Source organism: Schistocerca cancellata, chromosome 1 (genome assembly GCF_023864275.1).
Source record: "Schistocerca cancellata isolate TAMUIC-IGC-003103 chromosome 1, iqSchCanc2.1, whole genome shotgun sequence".
Classification (NCBI taxonomy): Eukaryota; Metazoa; Arthropoda; class Insecta; order Orthoptera; family Acrididae; genus Schistocerca; species Schistocerca cancellata.
Genome location: NC_064626.1, coordinates 663184403 through 663202082, shown reverse-complemented (window position 1 = coordinate 663202082; position 17680 = coordinate 663184403). Strand labels below are relative to the sequence as shown.

The window sequence follows — 17680 nt, the reverse complement described above, 5'->3', positions numbered from 1 at the left end:
TGAACAACGGAATGATAAGGCGTATTGTCCATAACAATCACTGATGGACTTGTCAGATTCGTCATAAGCGATGTCTCGAACCATTCTTGAAATACTATACTGTTCATTTCTTCATGGTAATCTCCCGTCTTTTTTGACCGAAACATTTTCAAGCAGTTTGGCACAAAACCTTTCGATGTTCCTGCATGTAAGACAGTAATACGCCCTCCTTTGCCAACAGGCACTGCCATTGTCCCTTCGGGCGTTCCATCATTCCAGCCTCTACGTAAAGAATGGCTGGCATTGACCCAAGTTTCATCTAACCACACTATACTTTCGAATTCCACACCCATGATCCTGCGCAGAAATCTGACCGCCATGCAACTACATCTGTCCTTTCCATTAATATTTTGCGTCCGTTAAACAGTTAATAGCTGAAGCCTATGTCTTTCAACACTGTACGCAATGAAAATTTGCTCCCTTTAAAAAGATCGTCTTTCTGAAGCGACACCAGTAATTTAGATAGAGTGGGATGTTCCCTTCTCTTATAATAGCTGTATATATGACGACGAATAGCGTCTTTCTGAAAATCGTCCAAAGCTGTCACCTGCTTATTTCTCGGTCGCTTCTTTCCTGGTGCGTGCAGCTTTGTTGTGCCACTCTCGTCACAAGCTACACTATACTGTTCTTTCCCTACCTTTACAACAGTGTTCTTACTTATTTTCAATGCTGCTGCAGTTCTCTTCACAACCTGAACAACAGGAATTAAGGGCCCACCTTTGTCCTTTTCTTTCTCAAAGTAATCCCTCACAGAGCACACGAATTCACGGGCCTGGGTGTGTAGCACACTTTTCTTCCTCCATTTCACTTCTTGTGTTGGGCTGGTACTACCCGCCGCACTAGACATTGTTTACAACGAAACATAAACAAAGAAACACTAAAAACAACAAAAACGAAATAAACTGCGAATTCAACTTCAGACAAACGACGAACTGCCGCACCGCCTGCAAGCGAGACACTGGTAAGTTTCATAAGCGCGCGCGACCGGGTTGCAGAGCGGCAACGTGGCCCTTGCTACCCGCTCAAAGTCAGGCCGTCATTGGCTGCCTGCCTGCGGTCGCTAGGCAACGGAAAGACGCTACCGAGCTGTCAATACCAAAGACTCGTCTCCCAGACTAATCAAGCAGCTGTCCTCCTGGAAGACGACGGATTCGCGCCCTCCCATCGGCACGATGAAGACGGTAGCGGGATCCATCATACCATGCAATGCACTGCCACTGCTCCAACATCAGCGCCGATGGTTACGTGCCCATTTTAGTTGTACACTACTGGCCATTAAAATTGCTACACCACGAAGATGACGTGCTACAGACTCGAAATTTAACCGACAGGAAGTAGATGCTGTGATATGCAAATCATTAGCTTTTCAGAGCATTCACACAAGGTTGGCGCCGGTGGCGACACCTACAACGTGCTGACATGAGAATAGTTTCCAACCGATTTCTCATACACAAACAGCAGTTGACCGGCGTTGCCTGGTGAAACGTTGCTGTGATGCCTCGTGTAAGGAGGAGAAATGCGTACTATCACATTTCCGACTTTGATAAAGGTCGGATTGTAGCCTATCGCAATTGCGGTTTATCGCATCACGACATTGCTGCTCGCGTTGGTGGAGATCCAATGACTGTTTGCAGAATATGGAATCGGTGGGTTTAGGGGGGTAATACGGAACGCCGTGCTGGATCCCAAAGGCCTCGTATTACTAGCAGTCGAGATGACACGCATTTTATCCGCATGGCTGTAACGGATCGTGCAGCCACGTGCCGATCCCTGAGTCAACAGATAGGGACGTTTGCAAGACAACAACCATCTGCACGAACAGTTCGACGACGTTTGCAGCTGCATGGACTATCAGCTCGGAGACCATGGCTGCGGTTACCCTTGACGCTGCAACACAGACAGGAGCGCCTGCGGTGGTGTACTCAACGCCGAACCTGGGTACACGAATGGCAAAACGTCATTTTTTGGGATGAATCCAGGTTCTGTTTACAGCATCATGATGGTCGCATCCGTGTTTGGCGACATCGCGGTGAACGCACATTGGAAGCGTGTATTGGTTACGCGTTCGGTCTCCTCTTGTTCGCATTGACGGCACTTTGAACAGAGGACGTTACTTTTCAGATGTGTTACGACCTGTGGCTCTACCCTTCATTCGATCCCTGCGAAACCCTACATTTCATCAGGATAATGCGCAACCGCATGTTGCAGGTCCTGTACGGGCCTTTCTGGATACAGAAAATGTTCGACTGCTGCCCTGGCCAGCACATTCTCCAGATCTCTCACCAATTGAAAACGTCTGTTCAATGGTGGCCGAGTAACTGGCTCGTCACAATACGCCAGTCACTACTCTTGATGAACTGTGGTATCGTGTTGAAGCTGCATGGGCAGCTGTACCTGTACACGCCATCAAGCTCTGTTTGACTCAATGTCCAGGCGTATCAAGGCCGTTATTACGGCCAGAGGTTGTTGTTATGGGCACTGATTTCTGAGGATTTGTGCACCCAAACTGCGTTAAAATGTAATCACGTGTCAGTTCTAGTGTAATATATTTGTCCAATGGATACTCTTTTATCATCTGCATTTCTTCTTGGTGTAGCAATTTCAATGGCCAGTAGTGTAATTGCCAAAGTCGTGGTGTTAACAGTACACATGCGTTCGTCGTGGGCTGTGGAGGCCCATCGCTAGGCTTGTTCAAAGTCTGATGTTAATTCCCTCACAGTTCGCCGCCTGTGCTGTTTTACCAGTCTGCCTAGCCTACGACCCCCAACATCGGTTCCTCGTTAACGTACTAGAATATCTGCCAAGTTTCGCTTCTATATGATAATTACCGCCAACACTGGACCTCTGTGAGCAGCTGCAGTTTAATTATAATGACGTGTCAGCTTGTTGAAAGACGCCGCGTGTCCCGAGAGAGGGCTGAGCTGGGAGCACGAGAGCCGGCAGCGCGCGCAACTCGTCAGCCGCGTCGTCCATCAATTAGGAGAGGCCGTCCGGCCATTCAGAGCGCCTCGCATTCCGCCTTCGGCTGCTCTTTTGTGTGGGTAATTGGGTGCCGCCGTGGGCGATACCAAACCGGCCGTCCTCTGCCACTGGTCATGCGCGGCGTGAGCAGACGCAAAACTACAGTTGCACAGTGTAAGTACACCATCTCATCAAAAGTTTCCGAACACCCACTTTTTAATGCAGCACTGACCACTAGATGTCACGAGAGGTGGATCACCTGGGATAAAAGGTGGCGAGTACCACGTTGTCAGTAGAGAAGCAGGAGCAGCAGAGAGGCTCAGTCAGGAGAGCAAGGTGACTTCGTACGTGGGCTGGTCAATGGATATCAGCTGAACAACAATTGCACGTAAAACATCTTAACCCTTCTAAAGTCAGTCGCGTCTAATGTTACTGATATTTTTGAAATGGAAACGCAAAGGAAGAACCGTAGCTAATCCAAGATCAAATAGACATCATGTAGTGAAGGAGAGGTACCATCGAGCATTGCAGAGGCTGGTTGTAAAAAAATCACGTGAAATCACCGGAAGGAATCACTCGCAAGATCCAAGTTGCTTCCAGTAGTCCAGCTAGCACAATGACTGTGCGTAGGCAGTTAAAAAGAATGTGGTACAACTGTCGACTAGGTCCTCATAAGCCACCTCTTTCTGCAGCCAATGCTAAGCGACGGTTAAGATAATGTGGGCAACGACACTACTGTAGAGTGGGTGACTGGAAACGAGTTATTTGGAGTGACGAATCACACAGTATCCTGTGGCAATCCGGTGGAAGCTTTAGCTTCGATGAACGCCTGTCGAAAGTTACCTGCCATCATGTGTAGTGCCAACAGTGAAGTTCGGAAGAGTTAGTGTTATGGTACGAGTGTGTTCTGCTTGGTTAGGGTGTGGTCCCTAATTGTGCTTAAGGAAACGCTGCCGGCCGCGGTGGTCTAGCGGTTCTAGGCGCTCAGTCCGGAACCGCGCGACTGCTACGGTCGCAGGTTCGAATCCTGCCTGGGGCATGGATGTGTGTGATGTCCTTAGGTCAGTTAGGTTTAAGTAGTTCAAGTTCTAGGGGACTGATGACCACAGATGTTAAGTCCCATAGTGCTCAGAGCCATTTGAATCATTTTCTTAAGGAAACGCTAAATCCGGAATGGTACGAACACATTTTACAGCACTGCGTACTGTGTACAGCAGAGGAACAGTTCGGAGGCTATGACAGTTCGTATCAGCACGAAAATACATTCTGTATTGTAGCGGCGTATCTGACAATGGAACCTCCCCATCGCACCCCCCTCAGATTTAGTTATAAGCTGGCACAGTGGATAGGCCTTGAAAAACTGAACACAGATCAATCGAGAAAACACGAAGAAGTTGTGTGGAACTATGAAAAAAATTAGCAAAACATACTAACTGAGTAGTCCATGCGCAACATACGCAACATCTACGGAATCGCCAGCTCAGGAGCGCAGCCGGCACGGTAGCTCAGCGTGTTCGGTCTGTGTGTTAGCTGCCCTCTGTAATAAAAAAACTGAGTGAATGGATTAATAACGAACTTCAACGAGCGTCAGGTGACGTCCGCCACGAACAATTGAAACAAACAATTACGAACAAAATGAGATTAAAACAAAACAAGGGAGCGCCGTGGTCCTGTGGTTAGCGTGAGCAGCTGCGGAACGAGAGGTCCTTGGTTCCGGTCTTGTCTTTATTTTCGCAAAGTTATGACATATCCGCTCGTTCATTGATGTCTCTGTTCACTGTAATAAGTTTAGTGTCTGTGTTTTGCGACCGCACCGCAAAACCGAGCAATTAGTAGACGAAAGGACGTGCCTCTCCAATGGGACCCGAAAACATTTGATCGCAAGGTCATAGGTCAACCGATTCCTCCACATGAAAACACGTCTGACATATTCCATACAACACTGGTGACGGCATGTGCGTCACATGACAGGAATATGTTGTCGACCCATCTAACTTGTACACTTGGCGAATGGATAAAAAGATTCTTCTGCCTTGCCCGACTTAGGTTTTCTAATGGATGTGATAATCACTCCCAAAAATGTGATGAAAACATAAACGTTTGTCACATAAACTGCAACAAATGAATGCAACAGTTTCACAGTCGCACAGTTTTCCCTGTGCTCTGTCAAAACATATGTTTTTAACGTTTTCATACAACGTCCCCATACTACGCCGCAGTTACCTCGCATCAGACGGACGGACGGATGGACGGACAGACAGATAATAATTGTCTGAAAATAAAAAAATTAACTTTTCACTCGAGGGAAGACTTGAACCAAGGACCTCTCGTTTCGCAGCTGCTCACGCTAACCACGGGACCACGGCGCTCCTGAGCTTACATTATCCTAGATGTTGCATATGCTGCACATGGAGTACTCAGTTTGTATATTTTGCTTATTTTTCATAGTTCCACACAACTTCTTCCTGTTTTCTCGATTGATCTGTGTTCAGTTTTTCAAGGCTTATTCACTGTGCCAACTTATAACTAAATCTGAGGGGGGTGCGATGGGGAGGTTCCCTTGTGAGGTAAAGGTTTGTGCACATTAACATTTGCTCCAGAACCCGAGCGTGCAACAGCATTACCTTCTCTGGTTTCGGCCCTTGAGGGGAGAGCGAAGTGCCGTTTCTCCACAGACATTCAGACACCTCATTGAGCAGCAGAGTTTGGACCGTCAGAAACGTAAAAGGCGCCCAAACGTCGTATTATTGTCCATTAATACTTTTGATCACGTAGTGTACGTATGTTTCCGGACCAGGATAATCTCATTAAATTCCTTCTGGTTGTACTGATGCGTCATCTTATAAAACACTTGAAATGCTAAAATACTATAATATTTTGGACTCTTATCTATTTTCTAACATGATGCGGCTACACCCAGAAGTGTTTTCATGAGATACCGTCGCATACTTTGCGGCACATACTGACGGAACTCATTCCGACTCATCGACACTACCCGATTTAATCCGCCAAAGTGGAATATAAGATCTATCGAATCCCTCCAAAATTTAAGTATTAAGTTCAGCAGAAATTTTTAAAACTTAAAAAATGTCACTAGGAGTCTGCTATTTATAAAAAGTTACGAAATATCAGCAGAATAATCGAAATTAACAAGACAGAAAACTGTGAAATGCTTTCTCCTAAAAGGAGGGTCTGTCGGTAAGTAAGGCAGCACATTTTGTTTCTCAGAACACATTTATTGTTAAGAGTCAGAATCTGGTGACAATATACATCAACATGTCTTGTCCATGTCCTATTTTTCTACGTAGTCTCCATCACGTTCTATGGCCGTATGCCAAGGTTGCGGAAGAACATGTATTCCCCGCTGGTAAAAGCTCCAATCCTGTAAAAATGGTTCAAATGGCTCTAAGCACTATGGGACTTAACATCTGAGGTCATCAGTCCCCTTGACTTACAACTACTTAAACCTAACTGACCTAAGGACATGACACACATCCATGCCCGAGGCAGGATTCGAACCTGCGACCGTAGCAACAGCGCGGTTCCGGACTGAAGCGCCTAGAACCGCTCAGTCACAGCAGCCTGCTTCAATCCTGTAGGCGTTGCCATGTTTTCATTGCATGACTTACACTCTCGTCATCGTCAAAGTGTGTTCCCCGTAGAAAATCGTTAAGCAGCGCAAAGCGATGGAAGTCCGAGGGTGACAGGTCTGGATTGTAGGTTGAATGAGGCGATGATGTCTAACCAAATTTGGCGATATGTTCTCGGGTTCTCAGACTTGTGATGGGCGTGCATTATCGCGTTCAAGCAAGATTTCTGCTGGATTCTTGTCCGATCGAACACGTCAGAAACGGTTCTTGAGTTTATTTAGAGTCTTAGCGTATGCCTTTGAATTGATGGTTGACGCTCTTTATGAAACGTCCCCTTAGAACAATTTTACATGTGAAACGTCCACTTAGAACAATTGTACATGACTGTGCTTAACCTGGCACACAATAATTTTAGCGCAACGCAATCTGACTATCAAAAATCCCTGCAAAAGAATGGCCCTGACAAACATTAAACTATACCTTTCACAAATCACTTACCTCACAAAAATCTTCGCTGCTCGAACTACTGCAATACAGCGAGTGCCACTACTGCCAGCTAAATAAAAGATTCAAACTACTGAAGGCACTAACTACTGATAGGGATAGTTAGCAAATGAAAGATTTTAATAGAGAACAAACACTGTATTTACCTTAATATTCATAATTGACATCCAGTATTACAAAACTCCGCCATCTCTCTCCCCACATCCACCACTGCTGGCGGCTCACCTCCAACTGCCCAACGCAATCTGCTGTTCACATCCAGCTATAGCAGTTCATGACAACAATGGCAGGCAACAATGCAAACTAGCCACATACTGCACACAGCACAGCCAGTGATTTTCATACAGAGAGCGCTACGTAACGTTGCCCATAAGAAAACATAAACAGCAAACTTACATAAAGAAAACATAAACAGCCTACTTACAGCCTTTGAATTGATGGTTGACGCTCTTGGCATCACATCCACAAGAATGACACCATCACAATCCCTGGAGACTGTCACAGCGACTGTCCGTCAGAGCGGGGTGTCTTGAATTTCTTCTTTTGTGGTGAATGAGGATGATGCCACTCCATGGACTGCCCCTTTTTTTCCGCCGCAAAGTGGTGCACCCAGCTTTCGTCCCCCGTAACTAACCGTGACAGAAAGGCCTTTCCGTCGGTCTCAAAACGCTCCAACAATTCAGATGAAATGACCTTTCTTCGAATCTTGTGGTCCGTTGTGATCATTCGTGGAATCTATCGTGAACATCTCTTTGAATAACCGAGAGTCTCGATCAATGCAGACGCACTTGCAATGCTGACCGACAGCTGTAGAGCCAATTGTCGAGTTGTTATGCGGCGGTTGGCACGAATAATGGCATCCGCACGATTCAGCATGTCTGGAGCAGTGGCTGTGACAGGACGCCCCGAGCGTGGCTGATCATGGAGCTCTGTTTCTGCATTTCCTGAGGCTGTAACGTTCTTTACCCATTGCCCAGCTATACTCCTATCAACTGCAACATCGCCATACAGTGCACACAAACGTTTATGGATGTTCGCCACGATTTTTTTTTCTGCACATAAGAATTCAATAACAGCACGCTGCTTGTAACGTGGGTCTTATGTAAACGCCATTTTCACGCTGTGCTACGGCTCTGATATCTGCCAGAACGGTTCGAAACTTCGCCGACGAACAGAACAAATATCAAATGTGAAGCACTAACAACGACTTTTGTCTATGTACACTCCTGGAAATGGAAAAAAGAACACATTGACACCGGTGTGTCAGACCCACCGTACTTGCTCCGGCCACTGCGAGAGGCCTGTACAAGTAATGATCACACGCACGGCACAGCGGACACACCAGGAATCGCGGTGTTGGCCGTCGAATGGCGCTAGCTGCGCAGCATTTGTGCACCGCCGCCGTCAGTGTCAGCCAGTTTGCCGTGGCATACGGAGCTCCATCGCAGTCTTTAACACTGGTAGCATGCCGCGACAGCGTAGACGTGAACCGTATGTGCAGTTGACGGACTTTGAGCGAGGGCGTATAGTGGGCATGCGGGAGGCCGGGTGGACGTACCGCCGAATTGTTCAACACGTGGGGCGTGAGGTCTCCACAGTACATCGATGTTGTCGCCAGTGGTCGGCGGAAGGTGCACGTGCCCGTCGACCTGGGACCGGGCCAACACCCGGCATCATGGTGTGGGGAGCGATCTCCTACACTGGCCGTACACCACTGGTGATCGTCGAGGGGACACTGAATAGTGCACGGTACATCCAAACCGTCATCGAACCCATCGTTCTACCATTCCTAGACCGGCAAGGGAACTTGCTGTTCCAACAGGACAATGCACGTCCGCATGTATCCCGTGCCACCCAACGTGCTCTAGAAGGTGTAAGTCAACTACCCTGGCCAGCAAGATCTCCGGATCTGTCCCCTATTGAGCATGTTTGGGACTGGATGAAGCGTCGTCTCACGCGGTCTGCACGTCCAGCACGAACGCTGGTCCAACTGAGGCGCCAGGTGGAAATGGCATGGCAAGCCGTTCCACAGGACTACATCCAGCATCTCTACGATCGTCTCCATGGGAGAATAGCAGCCTGCATTGCTGCGAAAGGTGGATATACACTGTAGTAGTGCCGACATTGTGCATGCTCTGTTGCCTGTGTCTATGTGCCTGTGGTTCTGTCAGTGTGATCATGTGATGTATCTGACCCCAGGAATGTGTCAATAAAGTTTCCCCTTCCTGGGACAATGAATTCACGGTGTTCTTATTTCAATTTCCAGGAGTGTATATTAATGGTCTTTTAAAAAATGTGGGCATTTTTTATTGAACGGCCCTCGTATTATAAATAACTGTTTTATACTTGTTTTATTCAAGTAATCACATGAAACGGTCCCTTATGGCAGCGTGTGATTATGAGCGGTTTCTACAAGAGAGTTACAGTTCTTTCGTTGCATTATATTCATTATTTCGGGAGTTACTGTGCATGATACTTGGAAGTACTCACTTGAGTGATCACTTCCAGCTACCCACTGAGCATAGTCCACAGGGAACCGAAACGGTGCCTGTAGCCTGTTGTCTGATAGGACTTACAAACTTACAAGCACTGCACGTAGAGTACTGACAAGCCATACGAGGATTGGCTAAAAATAGCGGGACTGATTTGTAAAGGATAAACAGTGCAGGTCTCAAGATCAAACGCTACGTTGCCGAGTCATGTGACATCTGGTCCTTCCATTCCCGTTATCCATTCACCTGCCGACCGCTCAGTCGGGCCGTGACCTTCGTTTGTATCGGACCTTGTATCAGCAGCCCGTTGAAAAAGTGCTTTTTTTTTAAAAAAAAGCTATAGATTAATGTCAATTTTTTAGTTGGAGAACCAGCCGCAGAGCCCCACTGTTTATTGAAAGAAGGGTTCGGTGATGAATGCTTTTCGAGCAGTCAAGTTTCTGAATGGTTTAAGCGGTTCAAAGCGGGACGAGAAGGAATTCCGGGTGATTCGTGCCTACGGCATTCCTCAAAATCAACAACGAGCGAAAACATCGAAAAACCTTAAGGTCATAGGATGAGTATTCGTTAGATAGCTGATGTTAGAAGAATCGACATTAGGAGAATTCGGCGGATTTAAATGTTTTTCACGTGAGGGAAGTTTGCTCAAAAATGGTGCCCAAGAACCTGACGCCTCTTAAGCTGTTTATGGCTAAGCTTGCGATCCCTGTGTTGAGGCGTCCGCCCCACTCACCAGATCTTATTCCATGTGAGTTTTTTTTTTGTTTCCGAAAGTGAAATTTGCATTGAAAGGAACGAGAATTGAAACAGTTGAAGCTGTGAAAGAGAAAGGGTCGGAAACCATGAACATGCTTTCAAGAGCTGTTTTGAGTAGCGGAAATTTTGCATGGAGCGGTGTAGCGATCGTGGAGGAGAGTACTTCGAAGGGGATAATGTAAAATCTGCAAAGAAGTAAAAATAAAGAATGTTATTCCCCTTACCCGGTTACTATTTAACCAAATCGAGATTATCTTCTGTTTGCATTAGGCTCTCTACCCCACAATGCCTGGAGCAGATGGTTTGTTTTAGTGAGCGTTTTGACTATTTAAACTGCGGTTTGTAACGAAACAGCTCTATTCTGTCTTTTTGTTTCTATGACGCTGGATTGTGGTGCCTTAAACTGCTAATTATTTTATTTTTGAGCACACTGGCCATTTTCATATTAATTTTTCATTCATCTGTGTTTGTTTTATTCGCAATTTATTTAGAAAGCCTGTTTACTGGCAAATAAATATTGTTGTTGTACCACAGCATCTAGTAAAACTGTTCAATAATTCGTGCATACAAGTACTTGCAACTCATCCACCATATGGCTTTAACTTGTTTAATACTCACACATATGGTAGAACTGTGTAGTTCGATATCATATGCCTCATATTTGGAATTAAAATAATAATAGCTGTTTGACTGCACATGAAAAAAAATGCACAAGTTTTCAATAGCTAAATTATAGAGCAGAAAAATGTACATTACAAAAGATACCTATTTGGAGCCTGTCAGTGGTGCTTATTGGTCTTCATGTAATTTCTGCTACAATTTAAAGTACGACTACGATAGCTAAATCGCTATGCGCATACTTTATTAAGAGTACGAGAGGCATCGATTACACCATATGTACAGCACTGACGATAGCAATACGTCGGCACTACTGCTGACGACTTTAGCGTTATGTAAGCCTGAATCACTCTTCTAAACTCTACCCTCAATTGAACAATGTACGTATTTACGTACATGATACTCATTTCAAAATGGGCATCACACTCGTTTGCTTCCTCCACATTCAAACTCCCGTGCGTCTGTACCTAGTTATGAAAAACAAACACCTTTGTTAAAGATTGTTCGAATTCATCATAGATAAATTTACCATCACTGTCTCAGACACACGGTGACTTTAGTATTGCATCAGAGCAGCGTGTTTAAATAGTTTCACGAAACGGAGGAATCCTCATCGCACAATCGTCGCTGAATGAGCAACACTGGTTATTAATATTTCTGCAATGTTACATGGCATTTCGTAAATGTGGCCAAGTACCTTCTGTAATTATTAAATAAATTAAAAGAGCCATCCTGTTGCAAAGGTATTGCTGTTGACACAACGTATTTACTACTTTTGTTAAAGTGTACACTCGCTCCCTAGACGCGTTTCCTTTAGGTTGCATCGCAAGCACTTTTCAAATTTAGTACCGTCGATATTGTCCGCCGCTGTTTCCAGTTTTACTCGTATCCAATGCTTCTGTTGCCACTTTACATCTCTGATCATACATACCTTTGAGCGCATCATCTTTGACTCCCACTGAAGAAAATCGCTCTACCGTACAAAAGAGTTAGTGAAAAAAGTAGACAATGTAATACTGAACAGGATGAAGTGTAAATTACAAATGAGCTGCTTATAAAATTCCTTATTGTTTCCCGCCTCGACTACTCTTAAAATTTACTAACAAATATTCGAATGGATTGCACTAGTGAGAACACTAAAACACAACAGAATAACACTCGACAAGCAGCTAACACGGAAATCTATCCTACTAACAGAAAGCTCACGACAGGTTGAAGTGACGATCCCGCCGAAGATGGGGATTCCATCCCAGCATCATCCTATACAACTATAAAATTGTGATTCGACCTGTCGCTTTCGTAAGCCAAAGTTGCCTGGATATCAGATCCATGACCCACACTGAACACGTCCGTGCATCGTACGCCATCAGAAAACTTGAGTCCTATAACCCCATTTTAACCCTCTGCTTTCTGCTACGGTCGCAGGTTCGAATCCTGCCTCGGGCGTGGGTGTGTGTGATGTCCTTAGGTTAGTTAGGTTTAAGTAGTTCTAAGTTCTAGGGGCTTATGACCTAAGATGTTGAGTCCCATAGTGCTCAGAGCCATTTGAACCCTCTGCTTTCCAATCCCAGAATGCTACCGCGCTTGTAACGATCTATCCCACTATCCTGCACCTATCATACTACACAGCCTCCCTCTCGCGGACTACGAAATCCGCCCCGATGTTTGCCCTTCCTATCCGATCTAGCTTTTCCCTCCCTGACCTACCTCATATCAGGACTTATCTACCCCCCCGCCGCCATCCGTTCCTCCTTTCGGTTTCCCTGTTCCTCTTCATATCATGGCCTGCTCTCCACCCAACCCTGTACCCTCATCTCCACATCTAAAATAGATCTGATCCCTTTGATTGCACCCACATCCTACGACCTTACAGAAACTCCATCCCAAGGAAGAGGAAAAGGATTTAGAGATACGAGTCTACTTGCAATGCCGACATTTAAATCCAGTCTCGAAGGTGAAACTTGGCAAGAAGTCCACAACACAGTCACTGAAAGACAAGCATAATGCATTTCGTCACACCGTGATCACTCGCTTTGATAGCTCTTCCCGTTAAATAATTGCAGGCAGTCATGCAGTACTAATAAGCAACCGATTTAGATAACTAATGGGATTAAGAATATCATTTAGGGGAAAAAGAGAGTTGTATCCTAACATGAAGTGCAGTTAGACCCGGTAACAGAATTTCACTGCAGACAATACTGCAAAGTGCTGAGGAATATCATCAGACAGGTCAAGACAATGTATTAAACCAAGAGAGGTGAAATCTCTGCGAACAAAATTGAAACTATACATTAAGTTGAGAAAGAGGAATTGGGGCAGGATTTGGGTGTTTAATATATTACACCTCTCTTGTGTGAATGAAAATTTTAGCGATTTACTAAGAATCGCACAAGATATTTAATAAACACCTCATACCCGTAGTCGGCATATTAAATCAAAATTTTATTGGTACAGGTAAATATGCAGAACTGTCAAATCCTGGTTTTCCGAGGCAACGTCAACTGCAGCTACAAGCAAAATATTAAATTGAATCAAATATTACATCATGAGCGTAAAGAATCCCATGAGCACAATGAAACTTCAAGTAATATTGTGGGAATCACTGCACTGTATGTTAGTTCTGTACTCAGTCACCCGCGCTGGTTCTCTTTCAGGAGTGGTCACTTTCCTGACAAACTGAAATACTTGTTAGTGAAATAACTTTATAAAAACAATGAAAGCGACAAGCGATATACAGGAGAGTAGTGGGACTTCTCATTACACGTAATTTGCTGTCAGATTCGCAGTTTACCTTCAGGAAACGAGTATCCACAGAAAATGCAATTTAATCTCTTGTGTATGGGCTGCGATCACGGCTCAATGATAGACTGAAGAGAATCGGTATTTCATTTGATTTAACAAAAGCATTTGACTTTTGCATAAGTTAGTACATTTTTGGATTAGGGAAAAAGCTCAACAATAGCTCATTTCATATCTGGAAAATTGGAAGCAGTTGGTTGTACTGTAGCGTCAACAAGCAGGGAAATGATATATACTGATGTCCAAAATTAAAATAACGAACCGCTATTTCCCCTTCTTGTGTCTAATTCATCGTATAATCGCGCAAACTATCAACAGATGTCCATACAATCGTGTTCTGCACGGAAAACGGCATTCGGATCAACGGACAACTACGTCAACGATGACGTCGGGGTACCTGTCAAATGGGGTGGTGTTGTCCGAGTAGTTCCACACCCACAACCGCTTTGTATACAGTCACGACGGTGCATTATCGCTCAAAGAAGACGCCTACCAGAGTCTCTGGGGTGGAGGGTCAAGAGAAGAATGGAAACACGACAGTCGCAAACTAATGAGGCCCGATGGCTTAAAGTGAATCGTTCTGTTGTTTCTCTGACGTAGCAGCAATTCAAAGAGACCGGAATAGAACCCAAAAGACCACGCAGGGCCTTCGGCATGTATCAGAAAGAGAGGACCGTTATTTGCATGTAAGGGCACGACGGTACCGCCCTGGTATTGTACGGCACCTGGCATCTTACCGAACATGCTGTATCGAACCAAACAGTGTACAGAAGGCTTCAACAGAGTGGCCTTTATTGTTGGAGACCTGCAGAATGTGTACCTCTTATGCGTCTCCATAGAAGAGAACGTCTAGAATGGAGTCGCCAACATGCCATCTGGGTAGTCGAACAGTGGGCCAATGTTCATTTCGCAACCGAGTCCCGATTTGGTCTGAGAGTGATGCTTGACGCATTCGCAATTGGAGGAAACGTGCAACACAGTTTCGGATCCAAACATTACGGAAAAGGCCGATATCGAGGAGGACCCCTACATGTTTTGGGGACGGTTTATGATGACCACATGAAAACCTCTTCATGATATTGTGTGGGTGAATGGACAAGGTTTAACTGCTGTCAGGTATCGTGACGAGATCTTGGGACTTCATACGCAGTTGTTGCTAGGCGGTGCGGACCCAGACTTCGTACCGACGGTCGGTAATGATCGACCTCATAGAGCAAGAGCGGCTGATGTTTTCTTGGAAACGGAAGATACTGTCCGTATGGAGTGGCCAGCTCGCTTCCTAGAGCATGTCTGGGGTGCACTACGGAGACGGGTTGTATGACGTCAGCATCCACCAACCACTCTACAAGATTTGTGAGCAGCTCTCCGGGAAGAATGGGCGTTATCGCCTCATCATGAGATTGGTGAGGTCATTCACAGCATGCCCTTTTGTTGTCAGGACTGTGTTGTTGACAGAGGTCGCCGACCCCCATACTGAACATATAAACCAGTTGTCGGAATGTGTGTGCAAATCCGTTAAACTGGAAAAAACGCAAAACATTTTTGTCTACCGATACGCTTAGTGCAGTTATTTACGTTCTGTATTCTTCACATTTTTTTTCTACTTTACTATCACCTGTTATACAGTTTTGTGGCAAAATAAACACTGCCTTGTAAGATTTCCGTTTGTTGCTTTAATCTTGGATACCAGCGTATGTTTATGATCATCCACTAAACATGACAGGTTGCTATGAAAAACTTTCCCTTTGCAGATGACGTATGCAACGTAATAATATAGTCAACGTAAATAATGAAGTCGATAAAATAATCAGCAAGTGGCATTCAGAGAACGGATTAACAAAAAAATGATTCAAATGGCTCTGAGCATTACGGGACTCAACTGCTGTGGCCATAAGTCCCCTAGAACTTAGAACTACTTAAACCTAACTAACCTAAGGACATCACACACATCCATGCCCGAGGCAGGATTCGAACCTGCAACCGTAGCGGTCGTGCGGTTCCAGACTGTAGCGCCTTTAACCGCTCGGCCACTCCGGCCGGCTAACGGATTAACACTTTAACTATAACAAAAGGCACGGCGTGTAGATTCTGACTCGGAACGTCCGTAAAGTCGAAATTTTAGTGTCTGAGAGTGATCAAACAGTCAGGGAAGCGGATAATTTTAAGTTTTTAGGACACTGATAGATGTAAATCCTTCTTACAAGTGTCAAGTTCAAGATTTTATGAAGCAATTAAGTGAGGCTATCTTCACTACAAGAATGTTCTCCACTGTCTCTGACTCTGAAGTGTAAAGGCTTTGCTGACTTTCACTCTATTATCTCGTGTGGTGTTAGGTTTTGGAGCAGCTCTGTGCACTCACCAAGAATATTCTTAGTACACAAACAAGTGGTCAGACTGATGAGCGTTGTCAGTTGGCGAACTGAGTGTAGGCCATTGTCCTGGATATCGGCATTCTAGCTCTGCCGTGTCTTTACAGATATTCCATTACGGGATTTGTTGTTGACAATAGTGGCTCATTCAGAAGAAAATGCGATATTCGTTCAGTGAACAGTGGACGGATTAACGATATGCACTTTGTTAACGCTTCCTTAAGACTGTACATAAAGCTGGGGGCTCTTCAGCAGGTTTCCCTTGTAATAGATTTTCAGCAGAACTGGAAAAATCAAATGATAAATCTCAATTATTTAAATACTAGCTGAAAGATTTCTTTGTGGCACACTCCTATTCTGTACGGGAATTCCTCGCAGTACTTCGAAACTTTTCCCGGCAAAGTGTTCTTTATGTATATAATTTTTTGTATTTTATTAATTCTTTAATTCTGTTGTTTCTCAATTTCTAATGAGCATTCTGTAAACTGTGTACTGATTCACTATACGAATAATTAGTTTTGTTTCGCCTGGTTCCACAAAACTTGATAAATAAACAAACAAAATGAATAACCTTTCCTCATCTACTTCTATCATTTCCCACTGTAAGTTCTGCTTTATTAGTGCATTGTACTGATTCATTTCAAGATCTTTCTGTTTTCTGAGTAACTTTTCCAACAACAACAAAATCGACAGTTTTAATTTTCATGTCACCAATGTCAACCATTTTTAGGGTTCCGTGCCTTAATCTGTAAAAACGGACTCCGTACTGAATCGCTTTCTGGTCCATCTGTCCGCTTGTCTGTCCAACTATTAAGACGCTTTTCTATTGATCGAATAGGCGTATCAAACAGCAGTTTATATCACATACTTAAGATCTATGGTCCCTTGGCGGTGTAAGGATTTTAAACTTCTAAGCCAATTCAGTCAAAAGATACGGCGATTTATGTCATATAATTTGGCACTCGAAAACGCATTCATCGAAACTTGTAGGGTACTTCCGATTGACCCAGAATCATGAAATTTGCCAGGAAGCAAGGTTTCACAGCACTAGTAAAGGGGAAAAACCCCGAGAATAGTAAATTTTTAATTTCATAAAATAAAAAAAAATGTCATTTTTTATCTGTCAATCTGTTTGTCCGTCCATGAACACCCCTTTTGCTCTTGAACAGGTTGGTATATCAAGTTCAGGTTTATGTCACATACTAAGGTAGGAAAGGAAATGATCGAATGGTATTATTTGGCGGGAAAGCTCCTCTGGGGTTGTTCGTCCACTTAGTGCAAGTCTTTTTATTTGTCGCCACTTCTGCGACTTGCGTGTCGATGGTGACGAAATGATGATGAAGACGACACACATCCAGTCCTCGAGAGGATACAGTCTCGCCCCAGCCGGGAAACGAACCCGGACCCCCTGAGTGATAGCCAGCCATGCTGACAATACAGTTACGGAGGCGTATGCGAAAGTCTATGATGCCTTGGAAGTGGAAAACATTTAAGCTTCTATGTCAATTCAGTCAAAAGATACGTCCGCTTATGTCGCATATTTCGATACTCG

The 17680-nt window shown here is 44.6% G+C and overlaps 1 protein-coding gene across 1 annotated transcript in view; it reads left to right on the top strand.

Annotated features, from left to right (window-relative positions):
• The window catches only part of LOC126092449 (adenosine receptor A1), a 438228-nt gene that overhangs the window by 161598 nt on the left and 258950 nt on the right, over positions 1-17680 (top strand). The window lies entirely within an intron of this gene.